This window comes from Denticeps clupeoides, chromosome 14 (assembly GCF_900700375.1).
Source record: "Denticeps clupeoides chromosome 14, fDenClu1.1, whole genome shotgun sequence".
Lineage (NCBI taxonomy): Eukaryota > Metazoa > Chordata > Actinopteri > Clupeiformes > Denticipitidae > Denticeps > Denticeps clupeoides.
In genome coordinates, this window is record NC_041720.1 from 808,993 (window position 1) to 831,901 (window position 22,909).

General features: G+C 51.0%; 1 pseudogene; it reads left to right on the forward strand.

Moving 5' to 3' along the window:
- LOC114763518 (protein enabled homolog) overlaps positions 1-22,909 on the forward strand; it is a 40,957-nt pseudogene that overhangs the window by 9,968 nt on the left and 8,080 nt on the right.

Below are 22,909 nucleotides of genomic sequence, written 5' to 3' on the forward strand. Positions count from 1 at the left end.
ATATATATATATACATACACACACACACACACATATATATATATATATACACACACACACACACACACACACTGTATATATGTATGTATGTATGTATATATGATAAACCAAAGTGACCTAAAATGACCCGGTGTTACGACTTGGCTGAAATCGGGCCAGATTTTCCAATAAAATTAAACTGCGCTGGCAGCGATGTTGCGGTGCTTTACAAGCTAAGAGGGAGGGGAAAAAAAGACTTTTATAGCCCATAATTCACACAGACTATGGCGTGTATGAAGTAGTCCAGCACCGCCACGTTCCGGTCGGGATCGCGTGCCGATACGTTGACGCGGTGGAGGTAGTGAGCCGGGGCCCTCGACCCCGCTGACCTCTCCCGGCCACGCCGATCGGTATTGATCGCGGGGCCGCGGCCTCCAGATCGCCCGCTGCTTATTAATTTTGGCGGAGGCGGCAGGGCTGAATTGACGGTCACCGAGCGCTCATCACATCTAATGCAGCCGCAGGGACACCTCGTCCCCCGGGAGGACGGCGGCTGCCAGAAAGTACTGACTTGCACGCTCGTGTGGAAATGCACGCTCGGCCTTTTTATTCCGTCGTAACGAGTAAACGGCTGCTGCCGCGGGAGGAGTGTGGGAGTCGGCCTCGGGTCGCGGGGGGGGTTGGAGGGGAGTGTCGGGTGATGAAGTGACGCCGCGAAATCCGAGCACCGCAGCACTTTTAATCAGCGCCTGTGAGCGGTGGCATGCGCTGCATCAGCGATCGCACCCGGCCGCCCGGTTCGTCTCTGCACCGCAGGCAGGAATAGTCTTCCAGTTCTCGCATGGAAAATCACAGCATTATAACCGTCTTTTCTTTTTAAAGTGAAGTGATTGTCACATGTGATACACAGCAGCACAGCACACGGCGCACACAGTGGAACTTGCCCTCTGCATTTAACCCATCACCCCGAGTGAGCAGTGGGCACCATGACAGGTGCCCCGGGGAGCAGTGTGTGGGGACGGTGCTTTGTTCCCTTCTGGCACCTCGGCGGGTCGGGATTCGAACCAGCAACCTTCTGATTACGGGGCCACTTCCTTAACCGCTAGGACACCACTCGACCCTACGTCTTTTCTTTATATAGTATGTTACATTTACGGCATTAACCAGATGCCCTTATCCAGAGCGTCTTACAATCAGAAGTTACAGGGACAGTCCCCCCCTGGAGACACTCAGGGTTAAGTGTCTTGCTCAGGGACACGATGGTAGTAAGTGGGGTTTGAACCTGGGTCTTCTGGTTCATAGGCGAGCGTGTTTCCACCCTGTGGTACAATTTATATATAATAACAATGAAATGTAATAATTATTATTCATTCAAATACATGAACGGTATTTTATAGTAGTAGCAATGAAAATAGAAAGAGAGGTTTTGTTGTCTTTATCAGAATTATGATTGACGTGTCCTTTAATTTAGTCTGGACGTTGTACGTTCTGTCTGAGTAAGTAATTGTATTGAGATGTTTCACATCTCTCGTCTAATTAGCCACAGTAATGAGCATTCGTTATGTCGGCGTCTATAATGTGCACCATTCTGGTGTATTCTGAATAGAACTTTTTATCAAGTACAACCTCACGATAGTCAGGGAAATAATGACGCGTTTTATTGACATCGACTTTTTCTCAATTTGAATGGATATTTATTGCTTGTTGCCTCGCTGTTCAAACACAAGCACAAAACATCCACGATGTCCCACGTTGCCTTCACGGTGGTGTGTGTGTGTGTGTGTGTAAAACATCAGTCTAATTAAGCATGGTCCCTCAACTCCAGTAAGGAGACGTCAAAATGCACTTTATGGCCACCGCGTAAATCTGACTTAACCGTTCTATAAATAAGCATATCAATGAACATTTTATTTTTTTCCCCCTCGTTTGTTGTACACAAAATTCAATTTCCTCTCCATGCCGGTGGGTGTATCTGTACACCCACCGGCCGGATTTTCGGATTTACGAGGCCGCCATGGCCAGACTACAGGTGGGGGGGGGGTGTGGCCCAGACAACATCTCCGATTATCTCCGCCGACGTAGGGGACGTTGAGGCGGAAATCTCGTGTAATGTCCCATTAACGCTGGGCAGATGGAGGACTGATTCTGTGTGTGTGATGAGGGGGGCGAGTCTGTGAGTAAGTATGAACCACAAGAGTTCTGGAGTCAGGGTCTCTCCGGGATGAGATCTCCTTTACACACCGGTTAGGATTAGGGGTGTTTAGATTAATCGTATAATCAATGCATCATGGGTGGTAGTGGCCTAGCGGGCTAACACACTCGCCTGTGAACCAGAAGACCCAGGTTCAAACCCCACTTACTACCATTGTGTCCCTGAGCAAGACACTTAACCCTGAGTGTCTCCAGGGGGGACTGTCTCTGTAACTTCTGACTGTAAGTCGCTCTGGATAAGGGCATCTGGTAAATGCCGTAAATGCATCACGGTGCAGACGTGGACTATATTGCATCGATTAAGTCATAATGACGTGTTTCTGGCGGCGGCATAAAAATTCTTGTTAAAAAGTAGTGCCGGTTGGAACCAGGCGTTTTTTTTCCTGCCGTTCGTGGCTTCAGGTTGTACCGGGTTTGGGTCGGTGTGTAGTCGAGGAAACTCCAGTGAAGAAGGGAGAGAGAGAGAGAGAGAACCTCACGCCGCTGCTGGGGTTCCCATCATGCTCTCTTTTTATTATGCTTACAGCAGCTCACTTGTGCCACGCCCGGGTAACCGCTCGTACACGAGACATAGGGTGGTAGTAGCCTAGTGGGTTAAACACTCGCCTATGAACCAGAAGACCCGGGTTCGAATCCTGCTTACTACCATTGTGTCCCTGAGCAAGACACTTAACCCTAAGTTGCTCCAGGGGGACTGTCCCTGTAACTACTGATTGTAAGTCGCTCTGGATAAGGGCGTCTGATAAATGCTGTAAATGTAAATGTAAATGAGACGAGGACTTTTAAAGCGTTTGGTGAGAATCGGCGTGCGACTACGACCTCCACTCCTGTAGATGGCGCTGCACAGCCTGGCAGTCCTTTTTTCTAAATTTTTTACAATAAACTTGTTTATTTTCTTAGATTTTATCTGCTGTCTGGCAGACCTGAGAAGTTGTGCACTCAAGTCACTTGGTGACATTTGAGTAGAAAGGTCCTTTCCATCCGTACCCGAGTGAAGGGTCCAGTTCCGTAGGGACAGAAATAGCTGTAAGGTGAGGCAATGAAAAGCCGCCGGTGGTTGGAATAATTAGACGCACGCCGATAGTGGAATTAGTGTCGGAGTTGCGCCTGAGTCGTGGCTGCGTGATGAGACCCAGTCAGACGAGGGAGGGAATGACGCGGCGGGAATTTAATTTAATTTGTTGCTTTCCTCAATTTTGCATTCGCAGAGTTAAAACGGACTGGGCGCGGTGATGAAAATAATCTTTGTACAGGAGTTGGTGGTTCAGAGACACTGCAGCACAGCACACGGTGACACGGCGAAACGTGTCCTCTGTATTTAACCCATCACCCTCGGTGAGCAGTGGGCACCATGACTGGCGCCCGGGGAGCAGCGTGTGGGGACGGGACCTTCATCAAGGGGACCCCAGTGGCACCTTGGCGGATCAGGATTCGAACCTGCAACCTTCTGATTACGGGGCCGCTTCCTTAACCACTAGGCCACAGCTGCCATGTAAACAAATCAGTCAGTAATTACCTGCGAGAACTGAAAATGAGGCCTGGATTTGGATTTGAGATCCATTCCTCACCACAATATGGTGGGTCATTCTTGGTGTGTGCGCCAAAACGACCTTATGGTTAATTAATTTTTTTTCTGAAATACTTTATTTAAAGCCACTACACTATTACACTACTGTGAACCTGCATCACACTCAGGGTAACGCGTCAGGCTTGTAATGCATGTGGTGTGAACGCCGTGCTAAACTGATCTGAAACCGCCCAATCTGGCAACGCCAGACAAGACTTCCTATGGAATGTTTAATGATTTGCAAATTTGTTTTGTTTTCTCTCCTTTTTTTTTTTTTAGGTGGTGATAAACTGTGCCATTCCCAAGGGGCTTAAGTACAACCAGGCCACACAGACCTTCCACCAGTGGCGTGACGCTCGTCAGGTGTACGGCCTTAACTTTGGCAGCAAGGAGGACGCCAACGTATTCGCCAGTGCCATGATGCACGCCCTGGAGGTGCTGAACTCTCAGGACGCAGGTGAGCCTTTTGCACCGATCCGAACTGAGCTAGAGGCCGGGATTCATCGGGGGCTGAGGCGTCTTTTGCCGTAATGGCGAGTCGGAGGCCGTGCTTTTTGCTGGGTGCGGGCGGTGGTAATTTGTGTAAAGTGTTGTAAATTGTGGTACGTTACTGGTGTTGCCCACACTAGACCCGCAGTACCCACACACACACACACACACACACACAATTAGGAGCAGATCAGCTTTTTGTTTTTCCTGCTTTTGGCCACCATGACCCCTCACAGCTATTGACTGCTTCCTGCGGCATCCGAATCGCGGTTTATTTCCGACTGGCGGAGCTAAAAATGGATGAAAGGAGCAGGAAGTGGTCTCTCGCTGTGCTATAGAACACATTATCATGCTTTTAAATCTGCACGGTGATCTTCCCGGGAGTTCCTTTACGAACGTGTGTGGAATATGGAAGCATCTTTTAATGGCGTCTTTAAACCATTTTCATAATTCTCCTGTTGGTGCTGTTCAGCAGAGCACCTGTATATTTATGAATATTAATTGTCCCTTCTGCCCTGTTAAATACTGGGCCGCGCCTGAAATATCAGGTTCGAGTCCATCGGCGGTGACCTGTCCTGCCCGCCGGGCTTCCTCGGCCCCTGCGGGGGGGGCAGTGGCCCCCGCTGCCTTAATGGCATCTTATTAATTAGTCAATAGCAACTCTCTTAATTATGCAAAGTGGTGCTAATTAAGCTCACTCCAGCGACGTGGAGATTTTCACAGTTCCCCGAGAGCCGTGCTACCTCCAAACTGCCTTTAATGGGCGAGAAGTTCTCCCCGCCTCCCTCGCGCTCTACCCCCGTTTCATTACGCCGCTGGAACGCGGCCCAGCCGGAACCAGCGCCGTTCCGGTTCCTGGCCGGGCCGCGTGATCCGAGGCTCTCGCCGGGCTTCGGGGTGCTGGTGGTGGTCTCTTTTCCACCCCCTGTTGGGTGTGTTTTGGTAGAAGCCTGCATCTGGTCATCTCGCCCGGCTAGATGGCCTCGTGACACATGACCACAACAGGAGAGCCGCCGCCCTCGTGACCGGCTGCTGCGGAGGCTGCCGGGATTGGCCGGTATTTTCGCTGCCGTGTTTACTGGGGACGCGTGTTGATGTCCGTGCTGCTAAATACAGCTGTTGCTGCGTAATCCGCCGCAGTGTCGTATATTTCCACACAGCTGTGTGTGTGTGTGTGTGTGTACACAAAGCAGTGAAAACAAGTCGTACAATTCTGATAAAGTGACGTGATTGTCACAAGTGATACACAGCCGCACAGCACAGTGCTCACAGTGAAACGTGTCCTCTGTATTTAACCATCACCCTAAGTGAGCAGTGGGTACCATGACCGGCGGGATTCGAACCGGCAACCTTCTGATTACGGGGGCGCTTCCTTAACCGCTAGGCCACCACTGCCCCAATTCTGTTAACGTAAGAAAAAGTTGAGGAAAAAGTCGAATTTACTTAACGTTAAACGGTTCGAGTAATTGTTCTCTATCTGACTGTTACCTGTAGGAGTTTAGAGTTGGAGAGAGAGACGTCTCTATATGTCAACATTATTACCACTTTCACGTTTTAATCTGGATTATTGGTGTGTGCTACACCTTTTTAGATATTCCCTTCCTCCCTTCTTTCACAGTGACTGTTGGGAAGATGAGAAAAAAAAACTAGTTTAAATGGCTTCGTTACTGACTAATTTTAGCACTGATATAGGGAATGTAACGGTGCTCGTAGTAGTTTTCTCATGACCTGAAAAATATTATTATTATCTTTGCACGTAATAAAGTGCTTCTTGGTGGGGGTTACATGACCGGTCGGTGCTGGGGAACCGTGCTGGGAGCTTTTATTTATATGATTTTTTTTTTTTTTTTAAATGACCCCGGTCACTAGTGAGTTCGTCCTTGTGACTCCTGATGATAATATCCGAGCACGATACACGATATTGAAGGAAATATAATAATAGTCTTGGTCTGAATAAAGTCAGATTTGCATAAAATAAATACAAATAAAATTGCACTAAATCAAACAAAACTACAGCATTTACCAGACACCCCTTTTCACGAGCGCCTTACAGTCCTTAAGGACAGGGGACAGTCCCCCAGGAGACATCGTGGACGAGTGTCTTACCCGCTAGGCGACTTCTGCATGTGAACCGGCCAAACTGCACCTGGCCGGATGTGACAGAAGAGCCACAAATCATGTGAATGAATGTATGAAATGTACAGGAAAGTAAATAGGTGCGAAAAGTCACTTGTTTAAAAAGCATTTCAAATGTGTCTAACACACACACACACACACACACAATATAAATAAATATTAAATTAGTCTAGCACTTAACAATTCCCCAGCATGTTCTTTTACTTTATTTTGCAGACGCTTTTATCCAAAGCGACTTACAGGAGGACGACACCAGCAAATCTCGTTCGGTTTCTTTAGATTTTGAGTTTACAAAACCTCAGAGCCCTGATTCCTGACTAGTTCGGCCTTATCAGGGCTCTTAGTTTTGTAACTCACAATCTATTTACCAGACGCCCCCTTATCCAGAGCGACTTACAGTCAGTAGTTACAGGGACAGTCCCCCCCTGGAGACACTCAGGGTTAAGTGTCCTGCTCAGGGACACGATGGTAGTAAGTGGGGTTTGAACCTGGGTCTTCTGGTTCGTAGGCGAGTGTGTTACCCGCCAGGCTACTACCAGACATGGAAACCGAATGAGAATTGCTGGTGTCCTCTTGTAAGTCGCTTTGTCCAGTAAAGTGTAGTGTAGTGTGTTCAGGCTTAGTGAACTCTGGGTGATGTTTGAACGTCCTCCGTGAAGGTTGGGTCGGTATGTCGGGTCGGCTGAATTCATTGCTCCCGTCGGCGCTTTGGTAACGCTGACGAACGTGAGAACCTCGTTCCTCGGGCCAGGTTCTGTTTCCAGGTGGACCCCCATCGCCCCAAATCTGCAGCCGCGCTGTCTGGAGTCACCTCCCGAAATAGAGCGAGGCCGGGGTGGAGACGGGGCGGCGCGGAGACCTCGTCCGGCAACTATCCGCGGCATTTCAGACCTGCCCGAGTGACCAACTGTCATTCGCGTGAAGGACGCATCACACGAGCAGCTGGACACACACGGCCGACCGTCCCCTGCGGACACCCCAGTCCCGCTGAAGCCCGGCGCCGATTTGATCCGGCACCTTCGCGGGTATAAATACGGTTCCCCGACGGGCTGTTGACAGGGTGCAGAGGTGGCCTGACATGCGAGACGACATGAGATCATCTGCGTCCGGACAAAGGTGGCTGTCGGTTGGTCCGCTCTCGCAGGCACCCCAAAACCTCCTCTCGCCCTGGCCACGCCCCCGAGAGGCTCCGAGTTCCCCTGGAAACCGGCAGGAGAGGCGGCGTATTTGGGTCTGTTTGTCTCGACTCGTGCCAGCCGCCGCGTGACCGGGGTTGCGTCAGCGGTTCATTTTGAGGCGCTGAAACTATGCAGGTCGGCAGTCCCGCCTACTTTTATATTTTTCTATTTTTTTTTTTTTTTAAATTGATGAGGTCACCGTGTTATTAAACCGCGGCGGAGCCTCCCGGGCTCCTCAGAGGAACCGTCCTTCCCCGCCGTGGAGCGTCTCTCTGGAGAGACCGGCGGTCCCCGACGTTGTCCTACCGGAGCTCGGCTCGTCTTTCCCCGTACCTCACAGACAGGCCCCGGGGCGTCCATCCGTCCGCCATGCCGACTCCCAGAGCGAGTCTCCTCCCACAGCAGAAGACCAGCCGCGCCCGGATCGTCCTGCGCAGTGAGTGGCGGCGGTGGGAGGTTTTATATTAAATCTCGTGTCTCGCGTTTCCTCTCCGTGGTAGGACATCGCACCATCAGGACATTGAGGGTTAGACCCTCAATGGGTCTGTGTTACAGTATCTGGTGTGGTGTGTGTGTGTGTGTGTGTGCTGTTAGGTTGCGGGTTCGAATCCCGATCCGCCAAGGTGCCACTGAGGTCCCCTTGATGAAGGTCCCGTCCCCACACGCTGCTCACCGGGCGCCTGTCATGGTGCCCACTGCTCACCAAGGGTGACGGTTAAATACAGAGGACACGTTTCACCATGTGCTGCGCTGCAGTGTCTCACAATGACAGTCCCGTCACTTTAATTGTTTCATGTGATGGGAGCCTTGCCGGCCTGGGTTCCAGGATGAAGTGGGTAGATGTCAGGTGTGCTGCTGGCCTCCACGCATGCCTCCATCGTGAGCTGGTCCACACGTGCCCCTACCCCAAAATAAGATGTTTACCTTCGCCTCCTGTCCCAACAACGCACACTGTTAGGAGCTCTGTTCCTAAGCAGAGATGCTTTTATTAGACGCCGTCGCACAGCCCCACCGGGTCAGGTGGTGGTGGTGATGTCCGGGTAATGGAGACGACCAGGTCACCTGTCTCGCCGTCTCTCCCGTCTGCCTGCTAACTGGACGTGCAGGAATGCGTCGCCTCGCAGCTTTCAGTAAGCCCTGGTCCTGATCCTATTCCGACTCTGGAATGAAGACGGGAGAGACCACTGGTCTACATCTGTACCGTCTACGGTGAAGCCAAACATACGGACTCAGTTTAATCCGGTAGAATAGATAAGGAAAGATAACAACAACAACATTTATTTCTTATATAGCCCAAAATCACATACAGTATGTCTCAATGGGCTTTGACAGGCCCTACAGTTGACACCCCCCAATAATAAACCTTTATTAGTCCCACAATGGCTACATCTACATTACATTCACCTACATTTGGGGTAGTGGGGGCCTAGCGGTTAAGGAAGCGGCCCCGTAATCAGAAGGTTGTCAAGGAGCCACAGAGGTCCCCGTGCGCCTCTCATGGTGCCCACTGCTCACCAAGGGTGATGGGTTTAAATGCAGAGGACACATTTCACTGTCTGCACTGTGTGTGTATCACAAGTGACAATCACTTCACTTTCACTCTGCGTTACATCCCTAATACGTTTTATGCATTTAAGTCTCGATGAACCGTTGGCGTTTTATATAAGTGTTCTGATGGAGAAGGTGAACATGGAGCCTATACATGTCCTCGGCGCGGCCGCGAAGGTCAAGCAGCTGACTGTTTTGAAGCCAGAAGCTCCAGCTGTCGGCAAACCACGTTTAGCCGGACGATCGGGGCCTCGTTTCCGTGCGGCGGGGTCACGAGGTGTCTGCATCGGCGCCGCCATGTTGCCGTAACACCCTGTGACTGCTCTGTGCTTGGCAGACATCTGCATGCGAACGAGGACGTAGTAATTCATGCCTCGCTTCGGCGCGAGAAGCCGACCGGGGCCACGAAGAGTCGGAGCGTGATGATGAAGGGACGTGCGGTCTCCTGTGGAATTCCACTCTCAACGCTGCTGCTCCAGCAGCTTCACGGAGGACCTCCGGTTAAAGAGCTCATTTCCTCGGTGAGACTTTTTATAACCACCTGGAATGAAGCTCTGATTATATGCATTATTAAACAGGCACAAGCTTTGACCTTTGACCTTGATCTGATACCATGACGTCACCTGCAAATCCATGAGATCCAGGGATGCCTCCAGTGTTGAATCACATTGAAGTTTGGAGGTTTTGCAGGCTGGTCAACCTTCTTGAAGTCAGACCATCTCTGAGCATCCTGCTGAAAGAAGCCACCTCCTTGCTAACAATCAAGGTTTCCCTCCAGAACACTGATGGGGATGGAGTGTGACGCTCTCATGGTCTTGGTCATGGAGAATCTTCCTCAGGTGGTTCCACAAGCGTTCTGTCTCTCGGACTCGTTGCGCAGAGAAGGTTTCGGTGAAGCCTCTAACCCTCCGTCTTCTTTCTTTACGTCCCCTTTTGATCCCTTCTAACCGATTATTGGTGTAATTGAGTAGAAGCAGGTGTGTCAGTAGGTCCTTCTGGTTTGTCTCTGGCCAGCATGGAGTTAACTCCTCAGACTACGCCCCAGGACTAATGTTATTTGAAGGGCGGCGGCGTCTCTGCCATAAATAATTGATCGCGGCCAGGAAGTACCCGCTGCAGACCACCGCCGAGCCTCCGGTGAAGAACTCCGGTCCCCAGTCCGTCATGCTGCTGTGGCTGCGGCCCCAGCGCTCCGCCGGGCCGGCCGCGGGTATCGGCGCCCCCGGCGGCTGTGAGGCCGGGCTGTGGCAGTATGTCTGCTGTCAGAGGAAGAGGTTCCGAGTCGGCCTCCCCTCGTGTAGGTTGGCGGTGAGATGGTCCTCTTGGACCGGACGTGGTTATTTGAGTTCTAGGAGGTCTGAACGGGGTCGAATTGCTTGTTCCGTGTGTACGCGTGATGTAATACGGGCGGGGGGGGGTCATTAGCTCGCTGCTCTGATGGATCTGCGGGCCGTATCACATCAGACACCGAGTCTCTTTGGTCCTGTTCCAGCGGCTCGCTGAAACAAGCTCCAGACCCCTCAACTACTATTAGATCCAGACCTGTGTTGCACGGCGTGACTATAAATTAATGCGATCGTCTCTGCTCGCTACGGGGTTCTTACGGCCGTTAAAAACCTGGAAAAGTCACAAAATTAGAAAGGAAATATTTTCCAGGTCGTTTTCCCTCTTTTGGAATACGAAACAAGCACAAGTTATTGAAGACTGATTCTTCTACGGTTCTTCTACGTTTACGACTACAGCGTTAAAAACGATAGCTTTACCTTGCTTCCGTATTCCAGAACGTTCGAAGCAACGTCTCTCCTGGTCTTTGATTGAACCAGGTGGAGAATTTGTGAATTTGTAATATTCAAATTTTGGTAATAAATTTCAGAGAACGTGTGGCTTGTTGGATAAGTCGTGGAAGTTCTTTTCTATTTACATTTACATTTACAGCATTTATCAGACGCCCTTATCCAGAGCGACTTACAATCAGTAGTTACAGGGACAGTCTCCCTGGAGCAACTTAAGGTTAAGTGTCTTGCTCAGGGACACAATGGTAGTAAGTGGGATTTGAACCCGGGTCTTCTGGTTCACAGGCGAGTGTCTTACCCACTAGGCTACTACCACCGTGGGACCTTCTCCGCGTTCCCTGAACACGCCCGGTCAGGCCGTCATTCTATGAATGTGTACGAACCCGGAAGTCGACTTATTAGTGACCTAACTAGTAAAATAGTGCACGTAAACGTCTCTTCGGTTGCTTTGGCGGTTTCTGAAGAAACGGATCAATCGAACGAGTCGTTACGAGATACAAGTGCAAAATCTGGATAAAATGTCTGTTCGAACATGGCTGACTTCCAAACGATCTGGAATTCCATCTGGTGCGAGCGTTTAAAATCACCGCGTTTTGCTTTCAGGAATTCTCTTCGCGAGTCCCGTTTTTGCGTCATTTTGTCTGTACTCGAGAGGACTGACTGAGGACGTTCGTCAGTCCTCCTCATTCAGTCCTCCCAGGGTTGGCAGTTAATCCCACTCTCTTCCCTTTTTACAGAAAAGCCTTGTTTGGTGTCGGTTTCGCGTCTCTCTCTCTCTCTCTCTCTCTCTCTCTCTCTCTCTCTCTCTCTCTCGGCCTGACCGGGCGTGTTCAGGGAACGCGGAGAAGGTCCCACGGCCTGGGTGGAACAGGGAACGGACCCGTCTCACCTGCTCACTGTGCCACGTCTTTGTGCTGGGGTTTTTATTGGAGCTCCAGGCCTGCTCTGTTTCCGGCGTGTTCCGCCGCGTGCTTGGTGTTTGTGACACGGCTGCTCAGCTATGAGCATCAGTCCTCTGGACGGCTTGGTCTTTGTCTCATGGTGCACTCCTGGTGCCGCCTCTGCCACGCGTCAGACCGAATAAACCTCTTCATCCGGCGGACGGCTGCCAAATTCATTCGTTCCCGGTGCAGAAAAGCTCTTTCCGGCATTCTGCCGATTTTGCTCTCCGGAAGTTGCTCCGAAGCAAGTGCTCCTCGCCCATGCTGATGTGCTTCAGATGTCCGCCCTTGGCCACGCGAATCCTCCACAGAGTGCGCTCTGCTCCCCGCTCTCAGCTGTTCGGGGGAACACTCCCGTCCCCGGTCCTGTTTTCTCTGGCAGCTGCTGGGACGAAGGGCCACGACCTCGGACAGGACGTTGTTGCGTCGGGCAGGGGAATAAAGACGCGGAATGGGACTCTGGGAGGGCTCCGGTTTTCATGTGGTCCCAGAACAAGGACTGGGGGGGGGCGCTTGTGAACGAAAAACAAACTGTTGAAGTCTCATTTGAGGCCTTGTGTTCTCTTCTGCAGGCCCAACATTGCCAAGACAGAGCCCTCAGGTGCAGAATGGTCCCTCACCAGAAGAGCTGGAGATGCAGAGAAGGTGAGTCTCGTAGTGCCATTTGCCGAATGGTTCCTGCATAACCTCACCCACCGTTACAGGGGGGTGTTCGTATTTTAGTGCCCTCATATGTCCCTCATCTGGTGTTGAAAAAGTTGACAACCCTAATAGATATATACACCATAGATGTACAGATATACATGCACTAGATGTTGCCTTCAGCCTCTCAGCATGCGTCAATACCACCGTCGTATCTGGACGGGGTTCCAGGCTCATTCGATCACGCTTCTCTGAGGGTATGAGCGAAAATGGTGGTCTTCTGCACCACGTACGGATATTATTTTATCTTGTACGTTACGAAATATTGTCGACAAATAACGTTACAGACCAGAACATCGGCCCTCCCGCCTTCAGCTTCTGTTCTGAAGCCTCCATATATCGTATAGTTAGTTCTTGACAAGTCTATACCAAACGCCCCTGTTGATGGACCTGCCCTGTCTGTGGTCATCTTTTACATGGTTTATTTGAGCTGTGTCCCCGGCACTGTGGCCTGTAGCGTCCCGTCAGATGCGGATTTGTTTTTACACGCCGTTCTCCACCAGCGCTGTAACCTTTACAACCCGCTTGGAAACGGTCCTACTCGAGATGTTGAAAGGTGTGGACGTAAACCAGGCGGGACGTAGTAAAAGCGGACCGGCGAACCGCTGTGCGCGGGTCTGAGGGTGGTTTTATCGTCCCTTTACAGCCAAGAAATGCGTTCGCATGAAATCCGTTTACCCGACCGGCCCGCCTTATGCAACGCGCCTATTTATGGAAACGCGTCGTTGGTGCTTGATGCAGTTAGAGATGAGCTGTTCTCGACGGGCCGCGGCGGGACCGAGGCGGGGTCAGGGGTCGGCCCGCGCCGGTGTGATGGATGAGGCTGGGCCTGGCTGGGGTGCCGCGCTCGGGACGTGACCAGACACGGGAAGAGATTTTGCCTGCCAGCTTGTTCGTGCTGTTCCATGACATCGTTCACGTTTTAAAAATGCGCGGTCACGAAATCGCGGCAGCATTTTGGCACCGTTTTCTGATACGACGCCGTACTTTTTTTGCTAATCCAGCCACAGGAATTCATCTGTAGCCTTGTCATGCGACGAAATATGGTCATGGAGTTCATTTTACATTTACCAGACGCCCTTATCCAGAGCTCCTTACAGTCAGTAGTTACAGGGACAGTCCCCCCCCTGGAGACACTCAGGGTTAAGTGTCTTGCTCAGGGACACGATGGTAGTAAGTGGGGTTTGAACCTGGGTCTTCTGGTTCATAGGCGAGTGTGTTACCCACTAAACTACTACCTTTATTTATTGTTGTATTAATGCATCGTTCATTGCAATAATTCATTATGTGGCCCGTTGTAGGGCTTTGTCTTTCAGTTTTGCATAAATTACCTAGAGGGACTCTTTAATTATTACGAATCGCCGTCTTCAGCGGTGGACCATGTGACATCATCTGTACATTTCAGAGCAGATGTTACACGATGCCGCTCGCCCGAGCTGTTTACTTTATGGCTGCAAACATGGGGAGTGTGAATAACTCATAAACGCGTCATAAAACAGAGCTCGCGTCTCAGAGGGTTTCCTCGCGCTGCTTTTTAAAAATTGTGCCATTTGCTGTTGAAAATGTGTCTTGATTTCTTTGTAAAGTTCTGTGCTTTTTGCCTTAATGAGAAGCTTTACCAGTCAGGGCCCTCGTTACTGAAGAATCAAGAACCTGATCTCAGTCGTGCTGTTACGTATCTGGAATCCCAAGGACTAATAGTCCACGTTGTGAAGATGCTGTTACATCACGGCGTCTCATGATTCTGATCGAGGGGGCAGTGAAGGACTGTTCTGTAGATCCATCTTGGTCCTGGAGGACCCCCTTCCTCAATGATCTGTACATCCATGTTGGTCCTGGAGGATCCCCTTCCTCAATGATCTGTAGATCTGGTCCTGAACGTTTCTGTACCATTTTATGCTGCATTTGACCTGCCACATTTATTATAATATAATTTTAAAGTGAGGTTTTGATATTATAATATGTATTTATTTATTTTTGGTGAATTGGACACTAATTCATCTCCTTGTGGACTCTGCAAGGAGAGTCTGGTGTACCAGGACATAACAAAATGTCATTCCATCATTTGCACCATTTTGAAGCGGTTTCCATGTGTCTTCTGTCTATGATTTTTTGCATTTCATTCCAGTTATAACTATTGTGGTGTCAGTTTCAAAGCACATTGTGCAGTACTGGTTGAAAGAAAGGGTTTTTGTATGGTCACCGAGGAGACATAATCCCTAAAGGAATCCTAAACTGAGATAAAGCAGCATTTCAGACCTCAGAGCTTTCTCCAATGTCCAACGTAGGACGTCTCTTTTTTTAAATTTTTTTTTTATTGTGGGTGCCTTATAAGGTTATCGCACTGGATTGGCCCAGCTCTGGCAGAAACGTGAGAAGCGAGGTGAATGATCCGCTGGAAGAATGTCTTTGAGCGCGTGTAATGGAGCTGAGCGGACCCCTCGTTCCGCCGGCCCACCGCCATATTTAGGAATAGCAGTCAATGGATCTGGCCGCGCGCTCGCGGCCTGATGTCATCCTGGGATCCGAGTCCATTGCAAGGACCGGAGTGGAGCAACAAAAGGCAGGCTTTTTTTTAATGGAATGTGACGTGGTGGTTGTGGTTCTCCTCCTTAAACGTGGCATGTTATTTTGATGTACTTACAGAAGAAGAGGGCTCGGACTGTAGGGACCATAACTATACAAGATAGCACATGGGTCATGTTCCCTCATGTCACCAGATGGATCTCTTCTGAAGTTAGAGGAAGTAATCAGATAGAAGCAGGAAGTGTCTTTTAGCTGGTTCTCTGTATGTGGAGAGGAGGAACTAACTACCCACCCAGACCCTTTTTGTTGGCGGGTAATTATTTCTCACACACATATTTAACTTTCAATGTGTGTTATTGAACAAGTTTTAAAAAGGAGAGGTGAACGTGACCACGCCCACTACCAACACCAACATGCAGGTTATCAGGTGCTTTAATTCCCAGTGAACGTGACCACGCCCACTACCAACACCAACATGCAGGTTATCAGGCGCTTTAATTCCTAGTGAACGTGACCACGCCCACTACCAACACCAACATGCAGGTTATCAGGCGCTTTAATTCCAGTGAACGTGACCACGCCCACTACCACCACCAACATGCAGGTTATCAGGCGCTTTAATTCCAGTCAACGTGACCACGCCCACTACCAACACCAACATGCAGGTTATCAAGCGCTTTAATTCCCAGTGAACGTGACCACGCCCACTACCAACACCAACATGCAGGTTATCAGGCGCTTTAATTCCAGTGAACGTGACCACGCCCACTACCAACACCAACATGCAGGTTATCAGGCGCTTTAATTCCAGTGAACGTGACCACGCCCACTACCACCACCAACATGCAGGTTATCAGGCGCTTTAATTCCAGTCAACGTGACCACGCCCACTACCAACACCAACATGCAGGTTATCAAGCGCTTTAATTCCCAGTGAACGTGACCACGCCCACTACCAACACCAACATGCAGGTTATCAGGTGCTTTAATTCCCAGTGAACGTGACCACGCCCACTACCAACACCAACATGCAGGTTATCAGGCGCTTTAATTCCTAGTGAACGTGACCACGCCCACTACCACCACCAACATGCAGGTTATCAGGCGCTTTAATTCCAGTCAACGTGACCACGCCCACTACCAACACCAACATGCAGGTTATCAGGCGCTTTAATTCCTAGTGAACGTGACCACGCCCACTACCACCACCAACATGCAGGTTATCAGGCGCTTTAATTCCAGTCAACGTGACCACGCCCACTACCAACACCAACATGCAGGTTATCAGGCGCTTTAATTCCAGTGAACGTGACCACGCCCACTACCGACACAAACAACGATAAAATTCAGCCGTTCTGATGAGGGAACTGGTGCACATGCCCCATGTCCTACTTTTTATACAGCTCTGGGAAAATACTTCCCGTGTCTTTATTTATGCTCATATGTGGATGGTGTTCGCGTTTCCCTTCCACAGTTTCAGTAAATATGTGCAGCAATTAAAATGAAACCATGTAGTCACAACGGTCCCTCCCGCTCCCGTTCTTCAGCGCCGCTCTGTGTGACAATTCTCACGGATGTAATAGCGGCTCCATTTCTGACCTTTTGCCGCGGCGGACTGCGGCGATGGAGAATGGAGAGGGAGGAAGGGCAGGCGGGGGAACGGAAATCTGCTCTCCTGCTGACTCATCCCTCGCGCCGCAGCTCCGGGCCGGTCGCGTCCACGCTGAGATTATTAGGGCCCCCCCAAGCTTCTTATCTTCAATATATTACAAATGCCAGTGTGATGGTCCAAAATATCGAACATGGGCTTTTACGACTTGTAATTGTTTCCGTTTCTGTCACTTTTGTCATACTTGACCATCTGATGATGTGGAGAGGCACAGATTAAGTTCTGACTGTAAGGAGCGTGTTCGCCACCGCTGGGGTTAAAATCTGTGACCTGGCATTACAGACAGACGTCACTCCGGCTGTCTGACGGCGCTTCGAAAAAATAAATATTTAGAGCGCGCCGCCGTCACCAGGATGTTGGTGATTATGGGCTTCGGGGAGGATTACGTGGACAAAGACGTGGATTTAACAGCTTCTCGCGGTTTGAAAAACTGCCCAAAACCCAACTCCATTTCCTGACGGGACGGGAAGGGGAGGAAAAAAACGACTCTGTATTACTGTTCGATGGAACGGGCGGTGGTTTATATTCGCTTCGGCGGGTTCCGGGGCCGCCTGAGCACCGGGTCGAGGTTTTGGCGACTCCTCCTCCTGAGATGCTCCAGTGTTTTTAATCAACATTTTTCACTAAACGCCTTCAAGGAACCTGTACGATGTGGCGGAAACAGGATGAGACGCCACATAAATGCTGGTCCTGTGATAATCAGCATGAAACGAACCAGAGGGTCACCACAGCCACCACCACCGTTACAACTACAGCTTCAGGGATCTTCAAATGGACCAGTAACATCATTATGGACACGTAATCTAGACCATGACACTGGACTACATTCTGGATTTCTCCAACCCTACAACTGTAGGACTTATTATTATATCATATCCAACCATGCACTGACACCGTTTGCAGGCTCACTCTACCCTGGAAGGGGGTCCCTCTCTCTATCACTCCTTCCTAACGTTTCTTCCTCTCTTTTTTTTCTCTCTCCTAGAGTTTTTTTTCTGTGGAGTTTTTCCTTGTGTGCAGAAGGGTCAAGTGTGGGGGTGTCAACTGTAGGGCCTGTCAAAGCCCATTGAGAAGTACTGTATGTGATTTTGGGCTATATAAGAAATAAATGTTGTTTGATCAAAAGAGAATAGTTTTTATCTGTTCTACTAGGTACTCATACATTTACATTTACGGCATTTGGCAGACGCCCTTATCCAGAGCGACTTACAACGTGCTTTCAAGTTACCATCGATGAAGAGATCAATTCCGGTTCACTAGGACCCCAACTATGAATACATCTATTTAATTCACTCTGTTGTAGATTCTGTACACAAAGTTTGACAAGAAAATTACAATTTAATCTAAATATTCTTTAAAGAGGAAGGTCTTGAGCTGTCGTTTGAAGGTGCTCAGTGACTGAGCTGTTCTGACCTCGAGGGGAAGTTCATTCCACCACCGAGGGGCCAAGACAGAGAAGAGTCTAGATTAATGTTTTCCTTTTACCTTCAGAGATGGAGGGACCAGGCGAGCAGTACTGGAGGTTCGGAGTATACGAGGTGCAGTGCGAGGTGTAATAAGGGCTGTGAGGTAGGATGGTGCTGCTCCATGTTTGGCTTTGTAGGCCAGCATCAGTATTTTGAACCTGATGCGTGCAGCTACTGGGAGCCAGTGAAGGGAACGTAGCAGAGGGGTGGTATGGGAGAATTTGGGAAGGTTGAAGATCAGTCGTGCTGCTGCATTTTGTATGAGTTGAAGAGGTCGGATGGTACATAGTGGTAGACCAGCTACATCATACTACATTGAGTGGGATATATAAAATCTAGACCAAAATAAGGTTAATACGTTTAGATTATTAGTCTACTGAAATGAGTCTGGACGTGACCTAAGACTAATAAAATTGAAAATGGCTGCTTGACAGAGTAAAATTAGGACCATCCAGCTAAAACAACTCAGTTTTGTGGTTGCTAGTGTGCCTGTTGGAGACTCCAGCTAGATGGTTGGTTTGTTGGGGCGCGTCCATATGGGCTGTCTGGACCCGGGTCCATCCAGACGGAGGAGTCGTGCTGACCAGCTGGACATCCGCATGTCATGCGCGAACCGCCCGCCCGCTCTCGTCCTGCAGCGGTGCCGCTGCACCTAGAACCCGGGATCTATTCAGGCCTCGACCTTCGCCAGACCGGCGCGCCAAGGACTCTGCAACTTGCAACCCAACCAGGGACGTCCATGGCCGCCTCCATTCCCCACTCCCGTTTCGGGGAGCCTCTCTCGGATCGGTTGTAGCCGTGCGCCGCCTACACTCCCCTAGCAACCGTTCCCTTGGCAACGGTGTCAGGAACAGGGATGCCAATAAATGGATCTGCTGCTCGTTTCTTTTTCTCTCTCTCTTCTTTTGAAGCTCTTATTTTTCCCTTACGGAGGGGGACGGGGGACAGAGGGTTTAGAGGAACGAACCTTGCCGTTGTCGGTGTGCCCAGCGATGGCTTTTACCACCACGGGATCTAGTTCTGTTGAAGAGGACGACTTTGTGGAAAGCCCCCTACCGTCTACCGTCCTCTCGGCTGGCTAATTTGGTGTGTTTTGGCGAGCGCTTGGCGTGACTCGAGCGATAAGGAATGTCTGCGGAGGCACGCGGCGGGTCGGGCCGCCTCCGCCGCGGCCCTGCGGGAATATAAACATGGAGACCCCGGCGTGAGGCCCTCGCGGTGCAGGAGACGCAGGGCCAGGCGCTGCCAGTCTGAGGTGCTCTGTTTTCCGGAAGGTTGTGATCGGCCAGCGAAGCGATGGTCTCGGCGATGCTAATTTAGCATGGCGTAGTCATGGTGACACCATTTAAACTTTTTTTTTTTTTTTTTTTGGAATAGCCATCTGTCGCCGTGTCTCTGCTCTGCTCGGGTCTGCTCAGGTCGGCACATGGTGGCCTGTCACCCTTTCCCGACCTCTGCCATCGGGGTCATCGTGGGAACAAAACACTCATCTGCACTCGACGGCCCTCCTAAAATTAAACTCCGTCTCCGCGAGTCGAGCGTCTCTCCTCCGCTCGCTCAACTCGTACGAAGCCCGTCGTAAGTTCGGCTCCCGGCGGGGCGGCGGGATGTGGGGTAGTGGAGCGGGACTGTGTGGGGACGAGCGACTCGAGGCGGGACCTCGCGGAGAATGTGGAGAACTGGGGCAGTGGGGTGGCCTGCAGGGAAGCGGCGAGGAGTCCCTTCACGTAGAACAGGCGCGGCCCCGGATCTCGAACTGGCCCGGCGGTGGCCCGGCGGTTATAGGAAGCGTCCCCGTAATCAGAAGGTTCGAGTCCCAAGCCGGCGAGGTTGCACTAGAAGCATGCCACGGGGTGGTAGTAGCCTAGTGGGTAACACACTCGCCTATGAACCAAAAGACCCGGGTTCAAATCCCACTTACTACCATTGTGTCCCTGAGCAAGACACTTAACCCTGAGTGTCTCCAGAGGGGGACTGTCCCTGTAACTACTGATTGTAAGTCGCTCTGGATAAGGGCGTCTGATAAATGCTGTAAATGTAAATGAATAAATGCACATGCATTTACCAGACACCCTTATCCAGAGCGACTTAGTCAGTAGTTACAGGGACAGTCCCCCCCTGGAGACACTCAGGGTTAAGTGTCTTGCTCAGGGACACGATGGTAGTAAGTGGGGTTTGAACCTGGGTCTTCTGGTTCATAGGCGAGTGTATTACCCCACTAGGCTACCAGCACCCAAGGTGCCACTGAGCAAAGCACCGTCCCCACACGCTACTCCCTGAGCTCATGTCATGGTGTCCACTTAGGTCCCCTTGATGAAGGTTTCACCGTGTCCCCGCGTGCTGCGCTGCAGCGTTTCAGCGTGAGACGAGACGCGCCGGTTTGAGGGGTGGCGGTTTGTAAAACCGGTTGCAGGTGGACGGTTGAGCGTTCCGGTAGGGAGTGGGCCCGGGAGTAAGCGAGCAAGAAGGGCTCTGCCTGCCATGACAGGTGCATCGTGGGTCGCGGGAGCCCGAGGTGTGATGAAGTCACTTCGCTGCAGGCGCTCGGGTGAAACGGGGTGTGGTTTTCCCACGCCGCCCTCTGCCAGTGTCCGTGGGGAATGGAACAGGAAGCCGTGTTGTGTACAAATAGAATTCGTGTCCAAACGTCCCCATCCAGTTGTGTTGACTGCATCACTTCTTTTTTGTTTTTTTAAACTTGAGCAATAACAATATTCTGAAAAGGTTACAAAAGAAAACGGCTCAAACAATAAAGTATATAAATGATATAATATATATAAATTAATAAAAAACCACCCAGATGTGAACTGTATCACCCAGGAACTCTTAACCAGATCAAGAAAAGGACCCCAAATCTGTTTTCAATGTTCTTCATTTCACTTAGGGGTTCAGTCAAGACATCTCTGGAGGTTTAGAGGATTTCCAGTTCGTAGTAAACGCCAGCACGTCCCACATCACTTCGGGATCCATCCGTCACCGCGAAACACTGCGGCACGCCACACGGTGACACAGCGAAACGTGTCCCCTGCATGTAACCCAGAGGGGACCTGGACCTTCCGGTAGGCCGAGTTTGATGGGCCGGTGGTGCATGGGACTCGTAGAGAAACAAAGATCCCGTCCCTGTGCGTTCTAGCGCAGGAGAATGCTGCCCCCTAGTGGCCATACCAACACTCTCGTGAAACAAATGTCCTTTTTTAAAAGCGCGAGGCCACAATCACAATTTTGTACATATACAGCTGAGCTTCTCACCAAAAGGTTGTCCTGATGTCCTCCTCTTTCACCTTAAACTTCTCGTGGGTTTTGAGGCCCTGCAAGACGGCGTAACATCGCTCGACTTGCCGACGCACTGACGTGAACTGACGTTTTATATAACGTCTCAATTACGTAACGGCGACAAAGGCCTACGGTTCGGGCGAATTAGATCCGGGGTCCTGCTCTCATCTGCTCTCGTGTTGTCCCCCCCCAGGCAACTGCAGGAGCTGCAGCGGCAGAAAGAGCAGGAGCGGGAACGTCAGGAGCGCGAGGCGCAGGAGCGAGAGACGCAGGAGCGGGAACGTCAGGAGCGCGAGCGGCTGGAGAGGGAGCAGGCGGAGCGTCAGAGGCGGGAGCGGGAGCAGCAGGAGCTGATGGAGCGCGAGCGCCAGGAACGGGAGCTGATGGAGCGGGAGAAGCAGGAGAAGGAGCACCAGGAGCAGCTGGACCGGGAGCAGATGGACTGGGAGAGGGGACGCCGCATCTCCAATGCCGGTGAGCACCGTTCTCTAAGCCCGCTCTGCCCGCGCCTCGGAACCAGTCCATAATTACCGGCCTACTTCCTGCTCTTCCTACCGTACAATTCCACGTAGGCTCGGCGAACAGCATGAGCGCCACTCAGCTCCTGCTGAGGGGCGGGGTCTCGTCCAGGCGGAGTCTGGTTGGGTGTGTTTTGAAGCCCTCTGTTACGCCTCTGCGCTGCGGTTTGCCGGAAACGGTGGCGCCGCGGCCCGGTCCTGTGTTGGCGGCTCACCTAACGAGATTTGGGGAGTACATGGGACCCGAGTAAATGTCCTCTTTCCATCCTCTCGTCCTTTATATTAGATTTGCGGCCCAAGGCGGTGGTGGTTCAGGAAGCGGCCCCGTAATCAGAAGGTTGCCGGTTTGAATCCCGATTCGCCAAGGTGCCACTGAGGTGCCACTGAGCAAAGCACCGTCCCCACACACTGCTCCCCGGGCGCCTGTCATGGCCGCCCACTGCTCACTCAGGGTGGTGGTTAAATGCAGAGGACAAATTTCACTGTGTGCACCATGTGCTGTGCTGCTGTATGTCACAAGGGACAATCACTTCACTTTAAAATCTGATTCCCAGCCCTTCGCTCAAATTGAAAGGGCCGCCTGCATCTTTTTTCCGTCTTTCTTCCTGCATGTAACCCGGTGTGGGAGGAAGTTGTAAAACTCTTCAACACTAACAGGAAGTCGCGACAGGCGAGGCTTCACTAACAGAATCTCCGGGCGCATCGTGCCCTGGTGGGTCCGACCTGTAGAGGGCGCCACCCGCATCCCGGGCGTTCGGCCCGTTTCGAACCGTCTCGGGGTGACGTGAGATGGTGGGGTGATTTGAAAAGTACAAGTGAGGTGGGCGTGGCCAAGGTGCCTTCCTGATTTGAGTGTATGTTTGAAAGGAAGCAGACGAAGATGGTGTGTGTGTTGTGTGTGTGTGTGTGTGGT